General features: G+C 42.3%; 3 long non-coding RNA genes and 2 pseudogenes across 3 annotated transcripts; 2 read left to right on the top strand and 3 right to left on the bottom strand.

The window, feature by feature from the left end:
• Positions 1 to 1254: 1254 nt before the first annotated feature.
• LOC113009556 (TBC1 domain family member 2A-like) lies at positions 1255 to 4735 on the bottom strand (annotated as a pseudogene).
• A 1273-nt stretch (positions 4736 to 6008) lies between these two features.
• On the top strand, positions 6009 to 7125 carry LOC113031848 (uncharacterized). The gene is made up of 3 exons (XR_003273812.1): positions 6009 to 6795; positions 6885 to 6945; positions 7060 to 7125. It is a non-coding gene; the product is annotated as an uncharacterized LOC113031848 (long non-coding RNA).
• A 195-nt stretch (positions 7126 to 7320) lies between these two features.
• LOC113031808 (uncharacterized) lies at positions 7321 to 7989 on the top strand. The gene is made up of 3 exons (XR_003273792.1): positions 7321 to 7387; positions 7621 to 7778; positions 7904 to 7989. It is a non-coding gene; the product is annotated as an uncharacterized LOC113031808 (long non-coding RNA).
• Positions 7990 to 10629: 2640 nt separating this feature from the next.
• LOC113031823 (uncharacterized) lies at positions 10630 to 12053 on the bottom strand. The gene is made up of 4 exons (XR_003273803.1): positions 11924 to 12053; positions 11231 to 11652; positions 11000 to 11120; positions 10630 to 10770 (listed from the first exon to the last, which is right to left on the bottom strand). It is a non-coding gene; the product is annotated as an uncharacterized LOC113031823 (long non-coding RNA).
• Positions 12054 to 14515: 2462 nt separating this feature from the next.
• LOC113009550 (TBC1 domain family member 2A-like) lies at positions 14516 to 17708 on the bottom strand (annotated as a pseudogene).
• Between the last annotated feature and the right edge of the window lie 972 nt (positions 17709 to 18680).

The following is an 18680-nucleotide window of genomic DNA, read 5'->3' as shown; positions in this document are numbered from 1 at the left end:
CGACGAGGAGAAGACAGAATTCTGGCGCGCCCTCGACGACCACCTGCAAACGATTAGCCCTGAGGAACACGTGGCGGTAGGCGGCGACCTAAATGGACATGTAGGCAAGGGGAGAGACGGATATCACCGATTCCATGGCGGCCAAGGATTTGGGACCAGAAACGACGACGGTTGCCGGGTACTGGACTACGCAGAGGCCCACGATCTTGCCGTGACCAACACCTTCTTCAAAAAGAAGCCGGCACACCTCATCACGTACTCCAGCGGCGGCAGAGACACCCAAATCGACTACTGGCTAGTCCGAAGACCCCATCTCAGCCTAGTCACGAACGTAAAAGTCATACCATCAACCAATATTGGCCCTCAACATCGGCTACTTGTGATGGATCTCCGACTCAACCTTGGCCAACGACGACGAAGAACACCAACCACGACGGTGGAGAAGATCAAGTGGTGGCGCCTCCCTGAGGGATCCAATTTTTATCCATTCATGTACCAGCTACTGGCTTTTTGCTGTTATGTTCTCATATCGCGTGAGAGTTTATTTGCCAGGTGTCAGAAGTCTAATAATGAATAAAGTTCAGGATATGCTTAAAAACTCACCTCAGTATAGCCGTCATCAGAAGGAAGTGCGCTTCACTGACTCATCAACTTGTCTCAGGCTTTCCACAAAGTTTCACAGTTGACCTTAAAGTAAGATGCTGCAAGCTTACCTTGCAGTGTATTACTTTTTAAGGTCTAAAGACCTTAAAGTGCGCTATAGATTGAAGTGATTTGAACTGACAACAGGGCTAATTCAGCACTTCAAGTTAACATCAATAAAAGTTTTTAAATTTATTCTGATTTCCGTTTGTTTTCATTGCCTGTGCTATCTGTTATTTAGTTCAAATTGTGGGTAGATAATGCTGTGCTGTCATGTGACCTGTTCTCTCATGTGTGCCTTTCTCTTGTTTTGTATGTATTTCTCGTTTGTTATTTATTCCTATTTTATTCCTGCAATTGGTATGGAATTCATTTTTTAAAAAAATTGATCAGTGTTTTGAAATTAGATGTGATGAAGATGTGACCTTAATTTACAAAATCAACATCATGTTGGATTCAATGAGACATGAAACTAGTGCATGAAACAGGTCTCAGTAAATGTTCTCATAGACTGCAATACACTGCCCCCTGCTGGTCATTATAAAGTCTGCAGATGTCATTTGACATGAATGTCATATTTGTGAAACAAAATAAAGGACTCTGTAAAATAAATGAAAATCAAATATTTATATACAGAATATTTATGTACAAATGCTGAAAAAGACATTTGAACAAGATGCACACCCAGTAAAATTAAAAATAAAAAAGAAAAGTCAGTTTTATCATGTGACTATCATGCTGTCATTTCTGCACAATGCACTTTACACCAGATCAAAATAAAACACTGTGAGGTCGTTCTAACCGGAAGCCCAGAGAGCTTCGGCAATGCAGCACAATGCCCTGAAGCATCAGCATCAAAATATACTTCAAGTACCAAAAAGTACTCATTGTGCAGAATGCCCTATTTTTGAATAGCTGGACATTTAATTACTTTATCACCAGCTGTGACTACAGCTGATAATCAACCATGTTTCATAGGGATGTGACTACATTTAGAAATGTCACGCATTTTTAGGTATAAAGCAAAAGATGCAATGAAATAAATAAGCTATCACATATTAATCCAAATGAATTCACTGAAATACATCTGCACATTTCTGCAGCCTGACTTATTACACACGTGAACACAGTACACATTTGTTTACTGCAAGCTTGTTTCAGAGATGTGATGCAGTTAAATCTGTATGCGTCTGTTTCCTTGTAGTGTTAGTAGAGATGGTGAACCTGACACAATCCTGTGTTTGGTGTGAAGGAAACCAGTTAACAGCCGGTTTAGTAAAATTCTCTTGAACTCATGGAAAACTCATCGTCGTCTCGAAGTGAGCAGCTGAAGCGTCCCGTGTGATCAGAGGTCCTCGTCGTCCTCGCTCACCATGACGTCGAGCTCTTTGTCTTTCCGTACGATGCTCTCGGTGATGAACTCCTTGTGCTGCTCCTCCAGCTCACGCAGCTCCGCCTGCAGGCGCTCCAGGTGGAGCACTCGCCGGTTCCTCAGCAGCCGGCTGGGGAATGGGTTCATGTCGTTGAAGGCGATGCTGGTCAGCTTCCTGCATGGACACACGCAGGTGGAAAGGACTCGATCACCAACACAGAGGAACTGGAAACTGATCAGCTTGAGTGTTTCTGTTTTATGCTGCTTGATACTTCAGGTACTGCAGTTTGAGCAGGAAATACTGGACTGACTGGACCACATGTATCCGAGAGCTGCAGATACTTAAAAATCTTTAAATCGTTGTTACTGTGATCAGGGAAATTTAAACTTCTCACAAAATTTCAGTAAAAAGGGTTTGAAGCTCAAAGATTCAACAGCTACATCCGCTACACTTCTGAGAGTGTAACAGCTCGTAGATTAAGGCGGGTGGAGGCGAGTGCGTACCTGGCATTGGAGACGGTCTTTGTGAAGAAGCGTAGGTACTGGTAGATCTCCACGCTGTCGTGAATCTTCAGGATGTCGTCCTCTTTGTATTTGAACAGAGCCAGAGTGTATCTGAAGATCACCTGCAGCACAGACACGCATTTCATAACAGGACACTCACGCCACACAATTAATTGGAAACTTTGAGGAGGTGAGTCATAAAATTACTCTTTCAGTTGTGGTGCAGTTGGGCCCTTTACTCATTACAGCTCTGATCGATTTCCAATAAGCCACTTGGTTCCTCAGTTGCCAGATAATATTAACTTACTTGGTAGTTGAGCTTTAAGTTTAAATTAAACTTTTGGGTTGGATCTACGTGGCTGAAGCTGTTGTCAGCATTTATCCCTGTGTGGTATATATTTCTGTGTCTGAACTGTGATTTTATTTCCTGAGACAAACGATGTAAAAGCTGTGCTGCATTTGTCACATTGCAGAAACAAGCCCAAAGCCATTGTCCCGCTCATCGTCTGGATTTACGCTGCTTGTGGTAGACTGTGAGGTCGTTACTAGAATGATCTGCTTTCCCACTCCTATTTCATGTCACATGACAGTTCCCCATGCTTAGTAAACAATGTCTTATTACTCCTAAAATGTAAATAAAGACATCTAAAGGTGAAAACAAAATCATTTTTGTTTCCATGGACACTACTGTGGTGCATTCAAGTGTTGTCTGCATTTCTGTCATGGTGTGTTCGGGTGTATGGTACCTTGGTACCCTCATACAGGAAGGCGTCCCACAGAGGCATCAGGATGTCGCTGGGCAGACTCTCCACAAAAACCACCAGGAACCAGTTGAAGGTGACCAGAGAGACGTCAATGTTGTGATCCTCAAAGTGAGATGCCAGGCGAGGAAGCTTCTCCGCCATGAAGTCCTTCAGCACGCGCTGGTCCGCCTGAGCACAAAGACTCACAGAGATCAGCCTCACTGATCACTAAAACAGATCACAGCAGGCAAGCAGGTGAGTGTGTCTGCTGACCTGAGAGGCCACCAGATTCTTGGTGTAGTAGTCCTGAGGCATGATGGCTTCCACCACTGCCACCAGACACCAGAAGGCGTCTTCGTCACTTTGGAGGACCAGCAGAGCGAGGGCCGCTAACCTGTGGACATTGATGGAAGGTGAGGTTCTGCCTGGAAGGCGGGTCCACATAAGAACTCAGATATAAAATTTATACTTTTGTTCTGACCTGTTGAGTACCTGGCAGTAGCCAATGGCAGGGTTATGCCCGGAGAAGGCCAGAAGGATGCGGCGGAGCTGCTGGAGGGCGGGGCTGGAGGGCGGGGCTGGACGGCGAGGAGAAGTGCTGATTGGTCGTCAGGGTTCGGTGAAGGTCCAGCTGGACCTGCCTGGAGGCAGGATTAGGAGCTGTCCGACTCTTCTCACACAGCTGGAAACAGAACAGGATTACTGAGTGCTCGCCAGCATTCCCAACAGGAAGAAGGAGGAGCCACCTGTGCTCAGGTGCGGATAAAGCACTCTCTCTCTCTACAGCTGTACCTGCTGATAGCGTTGCGTGTGGCACTCTTGGCTTGTCAAAGTTCTGGCTCGGACCAAACAGCGCCACACTCTCTGCCGATACTCCCGAGGGACGCCTTCACGCACCAGAATTTTGAGCTCAGGTGAGATGATGAAGTCATCGTCGGACCTGCCTGCAAGGTACTGAACCCAGCGGCTCAGCAGGGAGTGCTCCAGACCCTCCTACAGAGACAATGATGTATGATATAAAAAGAGGATAACCATTATCTGTTAAGCATTATGTTACAATGTAACATAATGTAAAATTGTAACATTGTAAACATAATGTTACAATTTTACATTATGTTACAGTTTAATATAAAGTAAAATTGTAACATTATGTTTACAATGTTACAATTTACAAATTGTAACATTGTAAACATAATGTTACAATTTTACATTATGTAACAATTTAACATAATGTAAAATTGTAACATCGTAAACATAATGTTACAATTTTACTTTATGTTACAGTTTAACATCATATAAAATTGTAACATTATGTTTACAATGTTACAATTTACAAATTGTAACATGATGTTACAATTTTACATGATGTTAAATTGTAGCTGTTAAGGGTGGTGAGTTAGCGAACCTAGACGCGGACCTCTCGTTTAAGTTGAACAGTGTCTTTATTTACAGTGAAGCCAAAATCAATCCACAGTTATCCACAGTGCAAGTCCCTTCAGTGCTCCTCTCCCCGTCTCCCCTCCTGTGTCCACAAAACTCCCTAGAATCAGTGAAGTGTCCCCTTCCGTCTCTCCGTCTCGATCGCGTCCAGGCTTAGTAGGCAGCTCAGAGTGGCAGCACTTACGGGTCGGAGGTCTCCCGTTGCTACGCGACCGCGTAACAATCGCAGCGGAGAAAAAGCGGAGCGAGAGAGGAGAACAAAAAAACACACACACACAGGTCGACCGGTCGGGGCACCGTCCGACTCTGACAGTAACATAATGTAAAATTGTATTATGTTTACAATGTTACAATCCCTACCCTCACCTATGGCCACGAGCTGTGGGTAGTGACCGAAAGAACGAGATCGCGTATACAAGCGGCAGAAATGAGCTTCCTCCGAAGGGTGGCTGGCCTCTCCCTTAGAGATAGGGTGAGAAGTTCGGCCGTCCGGGAGGGGCTCAGAGTAGAGTAGCTGCTGCTCCACATCGAAAGGAGCCAGCTGAGGTGGTTCGGGCATCTGACAAGGATGCCCCCTGGGCGCCTCCTGGGTGAGGTGTTCCAGGCATGTCCCACCGGGAGGAGGCCCCGGGGCAGACCCAGGACACGCTGGAGAGATTATATCTCTCGGCTGGCCTGGGAACGCCTCGGTGTTCCCCCGGATAAGCTGGAGGAGGTGGCTGGGGAGAGGGAGGTCTGGGCCTCTTTGCTTAGGCTGCTGCCCCCGCGACCTCGGATAAAGCGGATGAAGATGGATGGATGGATGGATGGATGTATGTTACAATTGTAAAATTGTAACATTATGTTTACAATGTTACAATTTCACATTATGTTAAATTGCAACATAATGTAAAATCGTAACATTAAGTTTACAATGTTACAATTGTAAATATAATTTACCCAATTAATTCTGTCATAACAGAAGTATGACTTCTCTGTGTTATTAATCCGTATTAATATCATAGGGAGATTAATATCCCTACAATATTAAGCATCAGACTTTATCAAATTTTCTAAAAACTTTTTTTGTTGGATAGTGTAGCGCAGCTGGATAGTTTAGTGGTAATACTACACATCTTTGGAGTCGCACGTTCGATTCCCACCCAGTATCCAGTAAGGGTCCTGGCTAGACCCCTCATGCTAACCAAAAATCCCTGGAATGGTGCGGCTATGTCTGCAGTCTCTCCGCTTAAATTTAGAGCTTGCTTGTTTGTTAAATGTATTATTTACTGTTTTTAGTTTACTCCATGATGGGGCTGGATATCGGGCGTCCTGCACCACCCATCCGGTCTGGAGCATAGCGAAACCATTTCTGCACTGTTTGAACGAAGGTAAACTCAGAAACTGCCCCCACCTGCTGAGTCAGGCCATCTAAGACAACAAAAAACCCCAAAAACAAACAAACAAAAAAACAGTAAAAAAGAGGGGTTCAATTAGAGTTCAAATATGAATAACCTCTCGCCAAAAGTCTTTAACAGCTAGAAAGCTGGCAAACTACTAAGCTGATCAACATGAAAGGCACAAGGTGGAAATCAGCAAACTGCTGCCTCACTTTGTTCACCTGTGCTCTATATTTCATGGTCCGGTTGGCTGCAGGACCAAACATTTGGCCTTACACCTTATTTCTTTATGTTTTGCTTCCAAGGTGCCAGACTTGTAGGTAACTTTTTACACTGACATGACCTCAGCAATAGTTTCCAGTCTTTCAACTTCCTTGGGCTTTGGCTGCTTTTTTACTCATTTTCAGTCCAGTCCTTCTACCTGACCATTTTCAGAGAACTCTAAGGAGCTTGGGGGAAAAAAGCAACCGGACTTCTTTAACTTTTTTGAAGACGTTTCGCCTCTCATCCCAGAAGCTTTTTCAGTTCACTGAAGCCTCATAAGAAAGTGACACAATGACATTTAGATAATAAAACTCGCCAAAAATGCACCTTAAGAGCACTGTCTCTTTAAATACCCTCTTTTGCTTGGTCTGCTCCTTATTTTTTCCTCATTTTTTCTTACTTTGGAGGACCAGCAGAGCGAGGGCCGCTAACCTGTGGACATTCATGGAAGGTGAGGTTCTGCCTGGAAGGCGGGTCCACATAAGAACTCAGATATAATATTTATATTTTTGTTCTAACCTGTTGAGTCCCTGGCAGCAGCCAATGGCAAGGTTGTGCCAGCCAGCAGGATGCTGCTGAAGGGCGGGGCTGGAGTCTGAAAGTAAGAGCTCGTTTAGACTCTATTCTGTGAACAGGCTTGCTCCCACGAATATGTGAATTCATCTGTAAAAGAGTTTAACTCTAATGCACCTGTTCCTCCTGCTCCCTGCTGCAGGGCGGCCTGTTGGACTACGAATGCCAGTGCGGAGCTAAGAAGATCAAAGAGGAGCTGTTGTTCTTGAACCTGCCAAAGTGAGTAACCTCAAATCGGTCCCCAAAGGCCTCAAACCACCACAGTTCAGTCGGTGTCAGTTTTGTTCATGTCATGTCCTCCTTGCGTCTTCCTTTGAGCCTCTCCTCTTTGTCTCATCTCTTTCAGTGTGCTGATCCTCCAGCTGAAGTGGTTTACGTTCACTCCATCGTTCACCGTGGAGAAGAAGAACAGCCCCATTGTTCTGACACAGCAGCTGGTGATCAGCCAGGACACAGCCTTTACTGAAGAGGTAAGGGAAAAGGCACACCGTTCATTTCAAGTATGGATGGAGCCCATTTCTAAGCTAACGGGTGGTGCCGCTGCCCTCTCCCAGTAAACTGCTCGCTATTTGTTGGTCAGCGTGATCAGTCGTTTGGGCTCCGCAGCTTACAGCGGTGAGTGGGTGCTTTCAGACACATGTGCTGAATGCAGGTCAGCTTTGAAAGTTTATGAGACGTTAATAAGTGCGCCTTCTCCTCTCAGGACATTACGTCTGTGACGGCGTTCACCAGATGAGCGGAAGAGACGACGTCACAGACAGCCGGCTCACGTACGATGACGAGTTGGTCTGCCAGACCACGTGTGAGTCTGTGTGTGAGCAGCGGCAGAGAACAGCTTACCTGCTATTCTATAAAAGACAGGTGACGTCTCCCAGCAAACAGTCAGCATGTCTGTGCAAATATTCAGTGTAACTTGTAGAAAAACCCTCACACTCAGTTTATTTGTGTTTTTCTTTTTCTATTTCTTACTTTCTTTGCCGCACTAGAAAGGCAGCAGAGTCGGGACTCAGATCTGCAGCAACACCTTCATTGTTATTGTTATTATTGTTGTTAGTACTGTTGTTGTTATGATTGATATTGTTACTGTTATGATCAGTTTTATTATTATTATTATCATTATTAATTTTTTAATACATTTGTTTATCTTTATTATTATTAGTAGTAATGTTGTTGTTTATGTTGTTATTGTTATTATTATTACTGGTATTTTTGACATTATTATTATTATTTTGTTGTTATTGTCATTATTAGTAGAAGTAGTATTAGTTATATCATTTTTATATCAGCCTGGAGTGAACAACATGAAAGCATGGATCCATCCTCCCTCACATTCACAATTCAGGCTGCTGGTGTAATCGTGCGGGGGATATTTTCCTGGTACACTTTGGGACCTTTAAATGCTACAGTCTGAGTATTGTTATGACCACAGTGTACCCTCTTCTGATGGCTGAAAGTAAAAGGGGGTCCAGTACCGGTTCCGGTACCAGGCCTACTGACAATTTAACATAATGTAAAATGGTAACATCGTAAACATAATGTTACCATTTAACATAATGTTAAATGGTAACATTGTAAACAGAATGTTACCATTTAACACAATGTAAAATGGTAACATTGTAAACAGAATGTTACCATTTAACACAATGTAAAATGGTAACATTGTAAACAGAATGTTACCATTTAACACAATGTAAAATGGTAACATTGTAAACAGAATGTTACCATTTAACATAATGTAAATGGTAACATTGTAAACATAATGTTACCATTTAACATAATGTAAATGGTAACATTGTAAACATAATGTTACCATTTAACACAATGTTAAATGGTAACATTGTAAACAGAATGTTACCATTTAACACAATGTAAAATGGTAACATTGTAAACATAATGTTACCATTTAACACAATGTAAAATGGTAACATTGTAAACAGAATGTTACCATTTAACATAATGTAAATGGTAACATTGTAAACATAATGTTACCATTTAACACAATGTAAAATGGTAACATTGTAAACAGAATGTTACCATTTAACATAATGTGAAATTGTAACATTGTAAACAGAATGTTGCCATTTAACATTATGTTAAATATAACTAACGGATTTACTTTACCAAATGGACCATCCCGGCCTTGCCGTATTGGTCTATTTGATTCACCTTTGTTTTTATTGTTTATTTTATTTTCACTTGCTACACATAGGACAGACATGACTGGGGGAAAGAAAGGGGAGAAAGAAAGAGGGAAAGAAAAACAGCAGGGAAGAGGAATGGTGATAAAGGGCAAAAAACAAAAACCAACAAAACAAACAGACAAAAAATATATATATCAGTCACTTCAACTCAAAGAAGTCCAGACGCTTTTCTTTCCAAGCTCCTTTGACTGACTGTTAGGACAACTTATTTATTGCAAGCATGCAGTACAAGAATAACTCGATGTTTCTGACTTTGCATTACGAATTGTTTACCCACTGACAAACATTTCAAATTAAATTAAATTCAAAAACAATTTGTGGTAACCTGATTTTAATTCAAAAAGAATCATTAACAACACTTCTTGTAATGGTGTCAAAATCAGCCCAACTTTTATTTTCAAATGCAAAAAGTAAAAGAAAATGAGCCAACATACTGGACACATATAATTGTCAATATAATTGTTTATAAACAATTATACTGTCATCATTGTTACAGATATGGAAACTTTATTAACAATTTGTCCAAGTAAAAAAATGCCCTGCTAATTGTTGGGGTTTCCTCTCCTCTAGCCCTTTCCTTTAAGCTCTTCTTTACATCCCCCCACCCCCACCTTTTCTTTTTTCTTAATAATATAACAATAAAAACAATTGGCTGCATTTTAAATGTGTCAGATCAATGTCTTTAATCAAGAATACAAGAAATGGTAATAGCTGCATGTGTGTTTGTGTGTGTGCATAATATGCATACTTTACTTGTTGGATCCAAATCCCACAAGGAATCAAATAAAACAAGAAGACAAATTATCCTTTCAAAAAAACAGAGCTTGTGGATGCGTCTGGCTTTCATAACTGGATGCAGGATAATACTTAGGCACTGGAAGTCATCCAGCCCCTGTTCTCTCAGGGAATGGACTGAACAAATGTCTAAGATGGCATCATATGAACGGGTTATGTACAGAATTAAGGGGAGAGAAGACATTTTTGAGCAGGTCTGGGGTCCTTTTTTGGTGTACATCGACAATGTCTCCTAGATATTATGATAAATGTTCTTTTGGGGGGGGGGGGGGGTTTCATGTGTCATTGGTATTTTTGTTGTTGTCTTTTTTTTTTTTTTTTTTTTTTTTTACTTTGAAAGTCAGTAGAGGGAACAAATTGTCTTAATGTCATCAGTGGTCAAGGTTATGTTTTGTTTTTAGGCACCTGGGTGTTTTGCCCCCATTACTTTTGTTTTTGCTGATGTTTCCCAGGAGGCGGTATATCATTTTGTTTCTCCTGGGTTTTTTGTTTGTTTGTTTGTTTGTTTGTTTGTTTGTTTGTTTGTTTGTTTGTCTGTTTGTTTGTTTGTTTGTTTGTTTGTCTGTTTGTCTTAGTTACTGTTAGTCCTTATTTGTTGGTTGTTGTTAAGAAACGGACAGAGAACTGACAGTATGATTATTCCAGTTGTATATTTGTTAACGTTTCTGTCCATTCAAAATATGAATAAAAAAAAAACAAAAAAAAAACCAAGAAGACAAACAAAAACAAAACAAAAATATATTTCTCTCCCTTCCCAGGTCAGGTTCACAAAAGCATTGCAGCTCTTTATTCCTCTTGTACAGCTCCAGAGTCTGTCAGCCAAAAAGAAACTACTGAGGTTCCAACACCCAGTGTTTCTGTAAACACAGATGAAAATGAACAGTCATCCACATCTAAAAGATTTGTAGATTCGAGGGACCGGTATAATACATCTAGTACATCTTTGTTTAAACCTCAGAACACAAAAAGGGAACAAACCATTGTGTACAGATTTAAAAGTGCGCAAAGCAACGAACAGTCACCCTCTGAAACAGCTGAGGTTATCACAACCATTGTTTCTGTAAATACACAGGAACAGTCACCCACCTCAAAAAGATTAGTATATTCAAGGGACCAGTGTATCTACTCTGGTCAAAAGAATCCATGCTTCGTACTGATGTCCACAATTCTTTTTTATTCCTCTCACAATCATGGAGCACCGTGAAAACTAGAAACGAGTAAAATAATATCAATAGCACATATGACATCCATCTCAGCCACTTATTTCTTTTCACAAGGTGCACAAGTGTTTAACAAATAACAGCATAATGTTTTTACCGTGTACGCCTTGTAAAACCAGTAGTAGAAAAGTTGTAGATTCGTGCTCTTGTGGGGGAGACGTATGTTATCCACCACCTCGATAGCTAGCCGAGAGTTCGAGGGTCACTAGAGCCGCCGAGAACGCATGAACTACTTACGGTAGGACGTTTTGCCAAAGTAAGACGTTTTGTCAGAACACCGAGTCCTCAGGAGGATGCAGCCCATGAATTTGGACACGATCTCAGATGCACTTCTGGTGTTGTCATGGCAACCCACACAAACATTTCAGCGTCAGCTACAATGAGGCGGAGCCCTTACTGGGACACTGAGCTCAGGTAGAGTGAAAGACAACATTTTTCCGCATCCAAAACAGCAGCGCTGTTCCTGTGACCTCTAGTAAAGCCTCTACTTGGGAAAAGGGAGTCTTTCATCAAAGCATCCTGCAGAAGTTGAATAAAAATATGCAAATGTTCAAATGATGCAACTTAATGAAGGCTGACAGCAGTTGTACTATTTTACATTGCAGCGAACAGGGGTGACCATTATTTTCAACGTTTTTACAGCATTTTTCACATTGAAAGTGAAATAATATAAATAATGTGTCAATTAAATTGCGTTAATATTTAAAAATACAAAAACTACAGCTTTGTTCACAAGCCAATAAAAATGTACTTGGGCCAGTGGTAAATGAAAATAACACTTATTCAGCACCTGGTTGTTGCGGCTGCATCAGGACACCAGATGTTCAGCCTCCATCCTGTAGGCAGACTTATCCCCGTCTGAGAGGAGTCCAATAATGGTGGTGTCATCTGCAAGCTTAATTAATTTGACAGACTGGTGGTTGGAGGTGCGGCAGTTGGTGTACAGGGAGAAGGGCATAGAAGAAAGAACACAGCCCTGAGGGGAGCTGGTGCTGATGGTCCGGGAGTCCAAGACATTCTTCCCCAGCCTCACTGGTTGCTTCCTGTCCGTCAGGAAGTCAGTGATCCACCGGCAGATGGGATCAGGCACATTCATCTGGGAAAGCAATCCTTGAAGAAGGTCTGAAAGGATGGTGTTGAAGGTAGAGCTGAAGTCCACAAACAGGATCCTAGCATAGATTCTGCAGGACAAAGTGTAGGGCCATGTTGATGGCATCGTCTACAGACCTGTTGGCTCTGTATGCAAACTGCAGGGGGTCCAGGAGGGGGGCTGTGAGGGTCTTAAGATAGGAGAGAACCAGGCGCTCAAAAGACTTCCTGACCAGATGTCAGAGCCACAGGTCTGTAGTCTTTTCGTCCAGTGATCTTTGGCTTCTTGAAAGCTATAAATGATATAAAAATTATATAAAAACTGTTAATCAGCAAAAGAAATGATATCATAGTTCTTATAAAGAAAGCCTCTATCAATCAAACACCAGCAGTGTAGCAATGTTGTTCACTTACACTGTATATAAAACACTGATTTTGGCTACATCCAGTTTTTACTGTATTATAAACATTTTTTACCATGAAGAGTAAAGTGTTTGGCATTTTTGTCATTGTTATTGAGCTCAGAGATCAGGCCCAGCCCAGTATCTACCTGGTTATGAGCAAGGAGCTGGAGGTGATAACTCAACAATAACCAGGCCATGCATGCATGGATGGATGCATGGATGGATCAGTTTGTAGGCTGTGTGTGGTCAGCAGCAGGCTGCTGGGTGTGGACCAAGAGGGAAAGCCCAGCATGTGAAACCCATCAGCAGAAGGCCAGAACAAAGGTGCACAGACAAACGCAGCCCAGACACTCAGGCAGGACGAGTAAAATAAATGGCAGCAAACACAGTATGATGTGGTAAAATGTGCTTTCTTTCACAAACAGATAGCACAAACAAGAATCACAAGAATCTCCTTTGTGGTTCTTGTTTTTCTTTTGAGTACATTAATAAAAAGTTGAAATAAAGTGGCAATAAAATTCATGCACTGAAGACCACACGAAACCCTAATTCACCCTACTACCTGTTGCCTTCACATTCCATTTGCATCCCTTGTCCACAGAATCAAAAATGACCCTTCTTCACTAAAGATCGAACATAAAGCAATTGCATTTTAAATGGAAGCCCATTTTGCATTAAGAAACACTATCAGCAATCAGAAATTGTGTATATCAGAGTTCTCTGTTTTTACTGTCCTGAAAACTGCATTAATTCAGTGGATGCGGTTAGGTTCAAAACAACGTAATATAAGAGGGATCCAATTTTTATCCATTCATGTACCAGCTACTGGCTTTTTGCTGTTATGTTCTCATATCGCGTGAGAGTTTATTTGCCAGGTGTCAGAAGTCTAATAATGAATAAAGTTCAGGATATGCTTAAAAACTCACCTCAGTATAGCCGTCATCAGAAGGAAGTGCGCTTCACTGACTCATCAACTTGTCTCAGGCTTTCCACAAAGTTTCACAGTTGACCTTAAAGTAAGATGCTGCAAGCTTACCTTGCAGTGTATTCCTTTTCAAGGTCTAAAGACCTTAAAGTGCGCTATAGATTGAAGTGATTTGAACTGACAACAGGGCTAATTCAGCACTTCAAGTTAACATCAACAAAAGTTTTTAAATTTATTCTGATTTCCGTTTGTTTTCATTGCCTGTGCTATCTGTTATTTAGTTCAAATTGTGGGTAGATAATGCTGTGCTGTCATGTGACCTGTTCTCTCATGTGTGCCTTTCTCTTGTTTTGTATGTATTTCTCGTTTGTTATTTATTCCTATTTTATTCCTGCAATTGGTATGGAATTCATTAAAAAAAAAAAAAGATCAGTGTTTTGAAATTAGATGTGATGAAGATGTGACCTTAATTTACAAAATCAACATCATGTTGGATTCAATGAGACATGAAACTAGTGCATGAAACAGGTCTCAGTAAATGTTCTCATAGACTGCAATACACTGCCCCCTGCTGGTCATTATAAAGTCTGCAGATGTCATTTGACATGAATGTCATATTTGTGAAACAAAATAAAGGACTCTGTAAAATAAATGAAAATCAAATATTTATATACAGAATATTTATGTACAAATGCTGAAAAAGACATTTGAACAAGATGCACACCCAGTAAAATTTAAAAAAAAGAAAAGAAAAGTCAGTTTTATCATGTGACTATCATGCTGTCATTTCTGCACAATGCACTTTACACCAGATCAAAATAAAACACTGTGAGGTCGTTCTAACCGGAAGCCCAGAGAGCTTCGACAATGCAGCACAATGCCCTGAAGCATCAGCATCAAAATATACTTCAAGTACCAAAAAGTACTCATTGTGCAGAATGCCCTATTTTTGAATAGCTGGACATTTAATTACTTTATCACCAGCTGTGACTACAGCTGATAATCAACCATGTTTCATAGGGATGTGACTACATTTAGAAATGTCACGCATTTTTAGGTATAAAGCAAAAGATGCAATGAAATAAATAAGCTATCACATATTAATCCAAATGAATTCACTGAAATACATCTGCACATTTCTGCAGCCTGACTTATTACACACGTGAACACAGTACACATTTGTTTACTGCAAGCTTGTTTCAGAGATGTGATGCAGTTAAATCTGTATGCGTCTGTTTCCTTGTAGTGTTAGTAGAGATGGTGAACCTGACACAATCCTGTGTTTAGTGTGAAGGAAACCAGTTAACAGCCGGTTTAGTAAAATTCTCTTGAACTCATGGAAAACTCATCGTCGTCTCGAAGTGAGCAGCTGAAGCGTCCCGTGTGATCAGAGGTCCTCGTCGTCCTCGCTCACCATGACGTCGAGCTCTTTGTCTTTCCGTACGACGCTCTCGGTGATGAACTCCTTGTGCTGCTCCTCCAGCTCACGCAGCTCCGCCTGCAGGCGCTCCAGGTGGAGCACTCGCCGGTTCCTCAGCAGCCGGCTGGGGAATGGGTTCATGTCGTTGAAGGCGATGCTGGTCAGCTTCCTGCATGGACACACGCAGGTGGAAAGGACTCGATCACCAACACAGAGGAACTGGAAACTGATCAGCTTGAGTGTTTCTGTTTTATGCTGCTTGATACTTCAGGTACTGCAGTTTGAGCAGGAAATACTGGACTGACTGGACCACATGTATCCGAGAGCTGCAGATACTTAAAAATCTTTAAATCGTTGTTACTGTGATCAGGGAAATTTAAACTTCTCACAAAATTTCAGTAAAAAGGGTTTGAAGCTCAAAGATTCAACAGCTACATCCGCTACACTTCTGAGAGTGTAACAGCTCGTAGATTAAGGCGGGTGGAGGCGAGTGCGTACCTGGCATTGGAGACGGTCTTTGTGAAGAAGCGTAGGTACTGGTAGATCTCCACGCTGTCGTGAATCTTCAGGATGTCGTCCTCTTTGTATTTGAACAGAGCCAGAGTGTATCTGAAGATCACCTGCAGCACAGACACGCATTTCATAACAGGACACTCACGCCACACAATTAATTGGAAACTTTGAGGAGGTGAGTCATAAAATTACTCTTTCAGTTGTGGTGCAGTTGGGCCCTTTACTCATTACAGCTCTGATCGATTTCCAATAAGCCACTTGGTTCCTCAGTTGCCAGATAATATTAACTTACTTGGTAGTTGAGCTTTAAGTTTAAATTAAACTTTTGGGTTGGATCTACGTGGCTGAAGCTGTTGTCAGCATTTATCCCTGTGTGGTATATATTTCTGTGTCTGAACTGTGATTTTATTTCCTGAGACAAACGATGTAAAAGCTGCGCTGCATTTGTCACATTGCAGAAACAAGCCCAAAGCCATTGTCCCGCTCATCGTCTGGATTTACGCTTTCCCACTCCTATTTCATGTCACATGACAGTTCCCCATGCTTAGTAAACAATGTCTTATTACTCCTAAAATGTAAATAAAGACATCTAAAGGTGAAAACAAAATCATTTTTGTTTCCATGGACACTACTGTGGTGCATTCAAGTGTTGTCTGCATTTCTGTCATGGTGTGTTCGGGTGTATGGTACCTTGGTACCCTCATACAGGAAGGCGTCCCACAGAGGCATCAGGATGTCGCTGGGCAGACTCTCCACAAAAACCACCAGGAACCAGTTGAAGGTGACCAGAGAGACGTCAATGTTGTGATCCTCAAAGTGAGATGCCAGGCGAGGAAGCTTCTCCGCCATGAAGTCCTTCAGCACGCACTGGTCCGCCTGAGCACAAAGACTCACAGAGATCAGCCTCACTGATCACTAAAACAGATCACAGCAGGCAAGCAGGTGAGTGTGTCTGCTGACCTGAGAGGCCACCAGATTCTTGGTGTAGTAGTCCTGAGGCATGATGGCTTCCACCACTGCCACCAGACACCAGAAGGCGTCTTCGTCACTTTGGAGGACCAGCAGAGCGAGGGCCGCTAACCTGTGGACATTGATGGAAGGTGAGGTTCTGCCTGGAAGGCGGGTCCACATAAGAACTCAGATATAAAATTTATACTTTTGTTCTGACCTGTTGAGTACCTGGCAGTAGCCAATGGCAAGGTTATGCCCGGAGAAGGCCAGAAGGATGCGGCGGAGCTGCTGGAGGGCGGGGCTGGAGGGCGGGGCTGGACGGCGAGGAGAAGTGCTGATTGGTCGTCAGGGTTCGGTGAAGGTCCAGCTGGACCTGCCTGGAGGCAGGATTAGGAGCTGTCCGACTCTTCTCACACAGCTGGAAACAGAACAGGATTACTGAGTGCTCGCCAGCATTCCCAACAGGAAGAAGGAGGAGCCACCTGTGCTCAGGTGCGGATAAAGCACTCTCTCTCTCTACAGCTGTACCTGCTGATAGCGTTGCGTGTGGCACTCTTGGCTTGTCAAAGTTCTGGCTCGGACCAAACAGCGCCACACTCTCTGCCGATACTCCCGAGGGACGCCTTCACGCACCAGAATTTTGAGCTCAGGTGAGATGATGAAGTCATCGTCGGACCTGCCTGCAAGGTACTGAGCCCAGCGGCTCAGCAGGGAGTGCTCCAGACCCTCCTACAGAGACAATGATGTATGATATAAAAAGAGGATAACCATTATCTGTTAAGCATTATGTTACAATGTAACATAATGTAAAATTGTAACATTGTAAACATAATGTTACAATTTTACATTATGTTACAGTTTAACATAAAGTAAAATTGTAACATTATGTTTACAATGTTACAATTTACAAATTGTAACATTGTAAACATAATGTTACAATTTTACATTATGTAACAATTTAACATAATGTAAAATTGTAACATCGTAAACATAATGTTACAATTTTACTTTATGTTACAGTTTAACATCATATAAAATTGTAACATTATGTTTACAATGTTACAATTTACAAATTGTAACATTGTAAACATAATGTTACAATTTGTAAATTGTAACATCATGTTACAATTTACAAATTGTAACATGATGTTACAATTTTACATGATGTTAAATTGTAGCTGTTAAGGGTGGTGAGTTAGCGAACCTAGACGCCGACCTCTCGTTTAAGTTGAACAGTGTCTTTATTTACAGTGAAGCCAAAATCAATCCACAGTTATCCACAGTGCAAGTCCCTTCAGTGCTCCTCTCCCCGTCTCCCCTCCTGTGTCCACAAAACTCCCTAGAATCAGTGAAGTGTCCCCTTCCGTCTCTCCGTCTCGATCGCGTCCAGGCTTAGTAGGCAGCTCAGAGTGGCAGCACTTACGGGTCGGAGGTCTCCCGTTGCTACGCGACCGCGTAACAATCGCAGCGGAGAAAAAGCGGAGCGAGAGAGGAGAACAAAAAAACACACACACACAGGTCGACCGGTCGGGGCACCGTCCGACTCTGACAGTAACATAATGTAAAATTGTATTATGTTTACAATGTTACAATCCCTACCCTCACCTATGGCCACGAGCTATGGGTAGTGACCGAAAGAACGAGATCGCGTATACAAGCGGCAGAAATGAGCTTCCTCCGAAGGGTGGCTGGCCTCTCCCTTAGAGATAGGGTGAGAAGTTCGGCCGTCCGGGAGGGGCTCAGAGTAGAGCAGCTGCTGCTCCACATCGAAAGGAGCCAGCTGAGGTGGTTCGGGCATCTGACAAGGATGCCCCCTGGGCGCCTCCTGGGTGAGGTGTTCCAGGCATGTCCCACCGGGAGGAGGCCCCGGGGCAGACCCAGGACACGCTGGAGAGATTATATCTCTCGGCTGGCCTGGGAACGCCTCGGTGTTCCCCCGGATAAGCTGGAGGAGGTGGCTGGGGAGAGGGAGGTCTGGGCCTCTTTGCTTAGGCTGCTGCCCCCGCGACCTCGGATAAAGCGGATGAAGATGGATGGATGGATGGATGGATGTATGTTACAATTGTAAAATTGTAACATTATGTTTACAATGTTACAATTTCACATTATGTTAAATTGCAACATAATGTAAAATCGTAACATTAAGTTTACAATGTTACAATTGTAAATATAATTTACCCAATTAATTCTGTCATAACAGAAGTATGACTTCTCTGTGTTATTAATCCGTATTAATATCATAGGG

This window comes from Astatotilapia calliptera, chromosome 2, assembly GCF_900246225.1.
Source record: "Astatotilapia calliptera chromosome 2, fAstCal1.2, whole genome shotgun sequence".
Classification (NCBI taxonomy): domain Eukaryota; kingdom Metazoa; phylum Chordata; class Actinopteri; order Cichliformes; family Cichlidae; genus Astatotilapia; species Astatotilapia calliptera.
The sequence above is the reverse complement of the archived record's forward strand: the minus strand, read 5'-3'. Positions and strand labels throughout refer to the sequence as shown.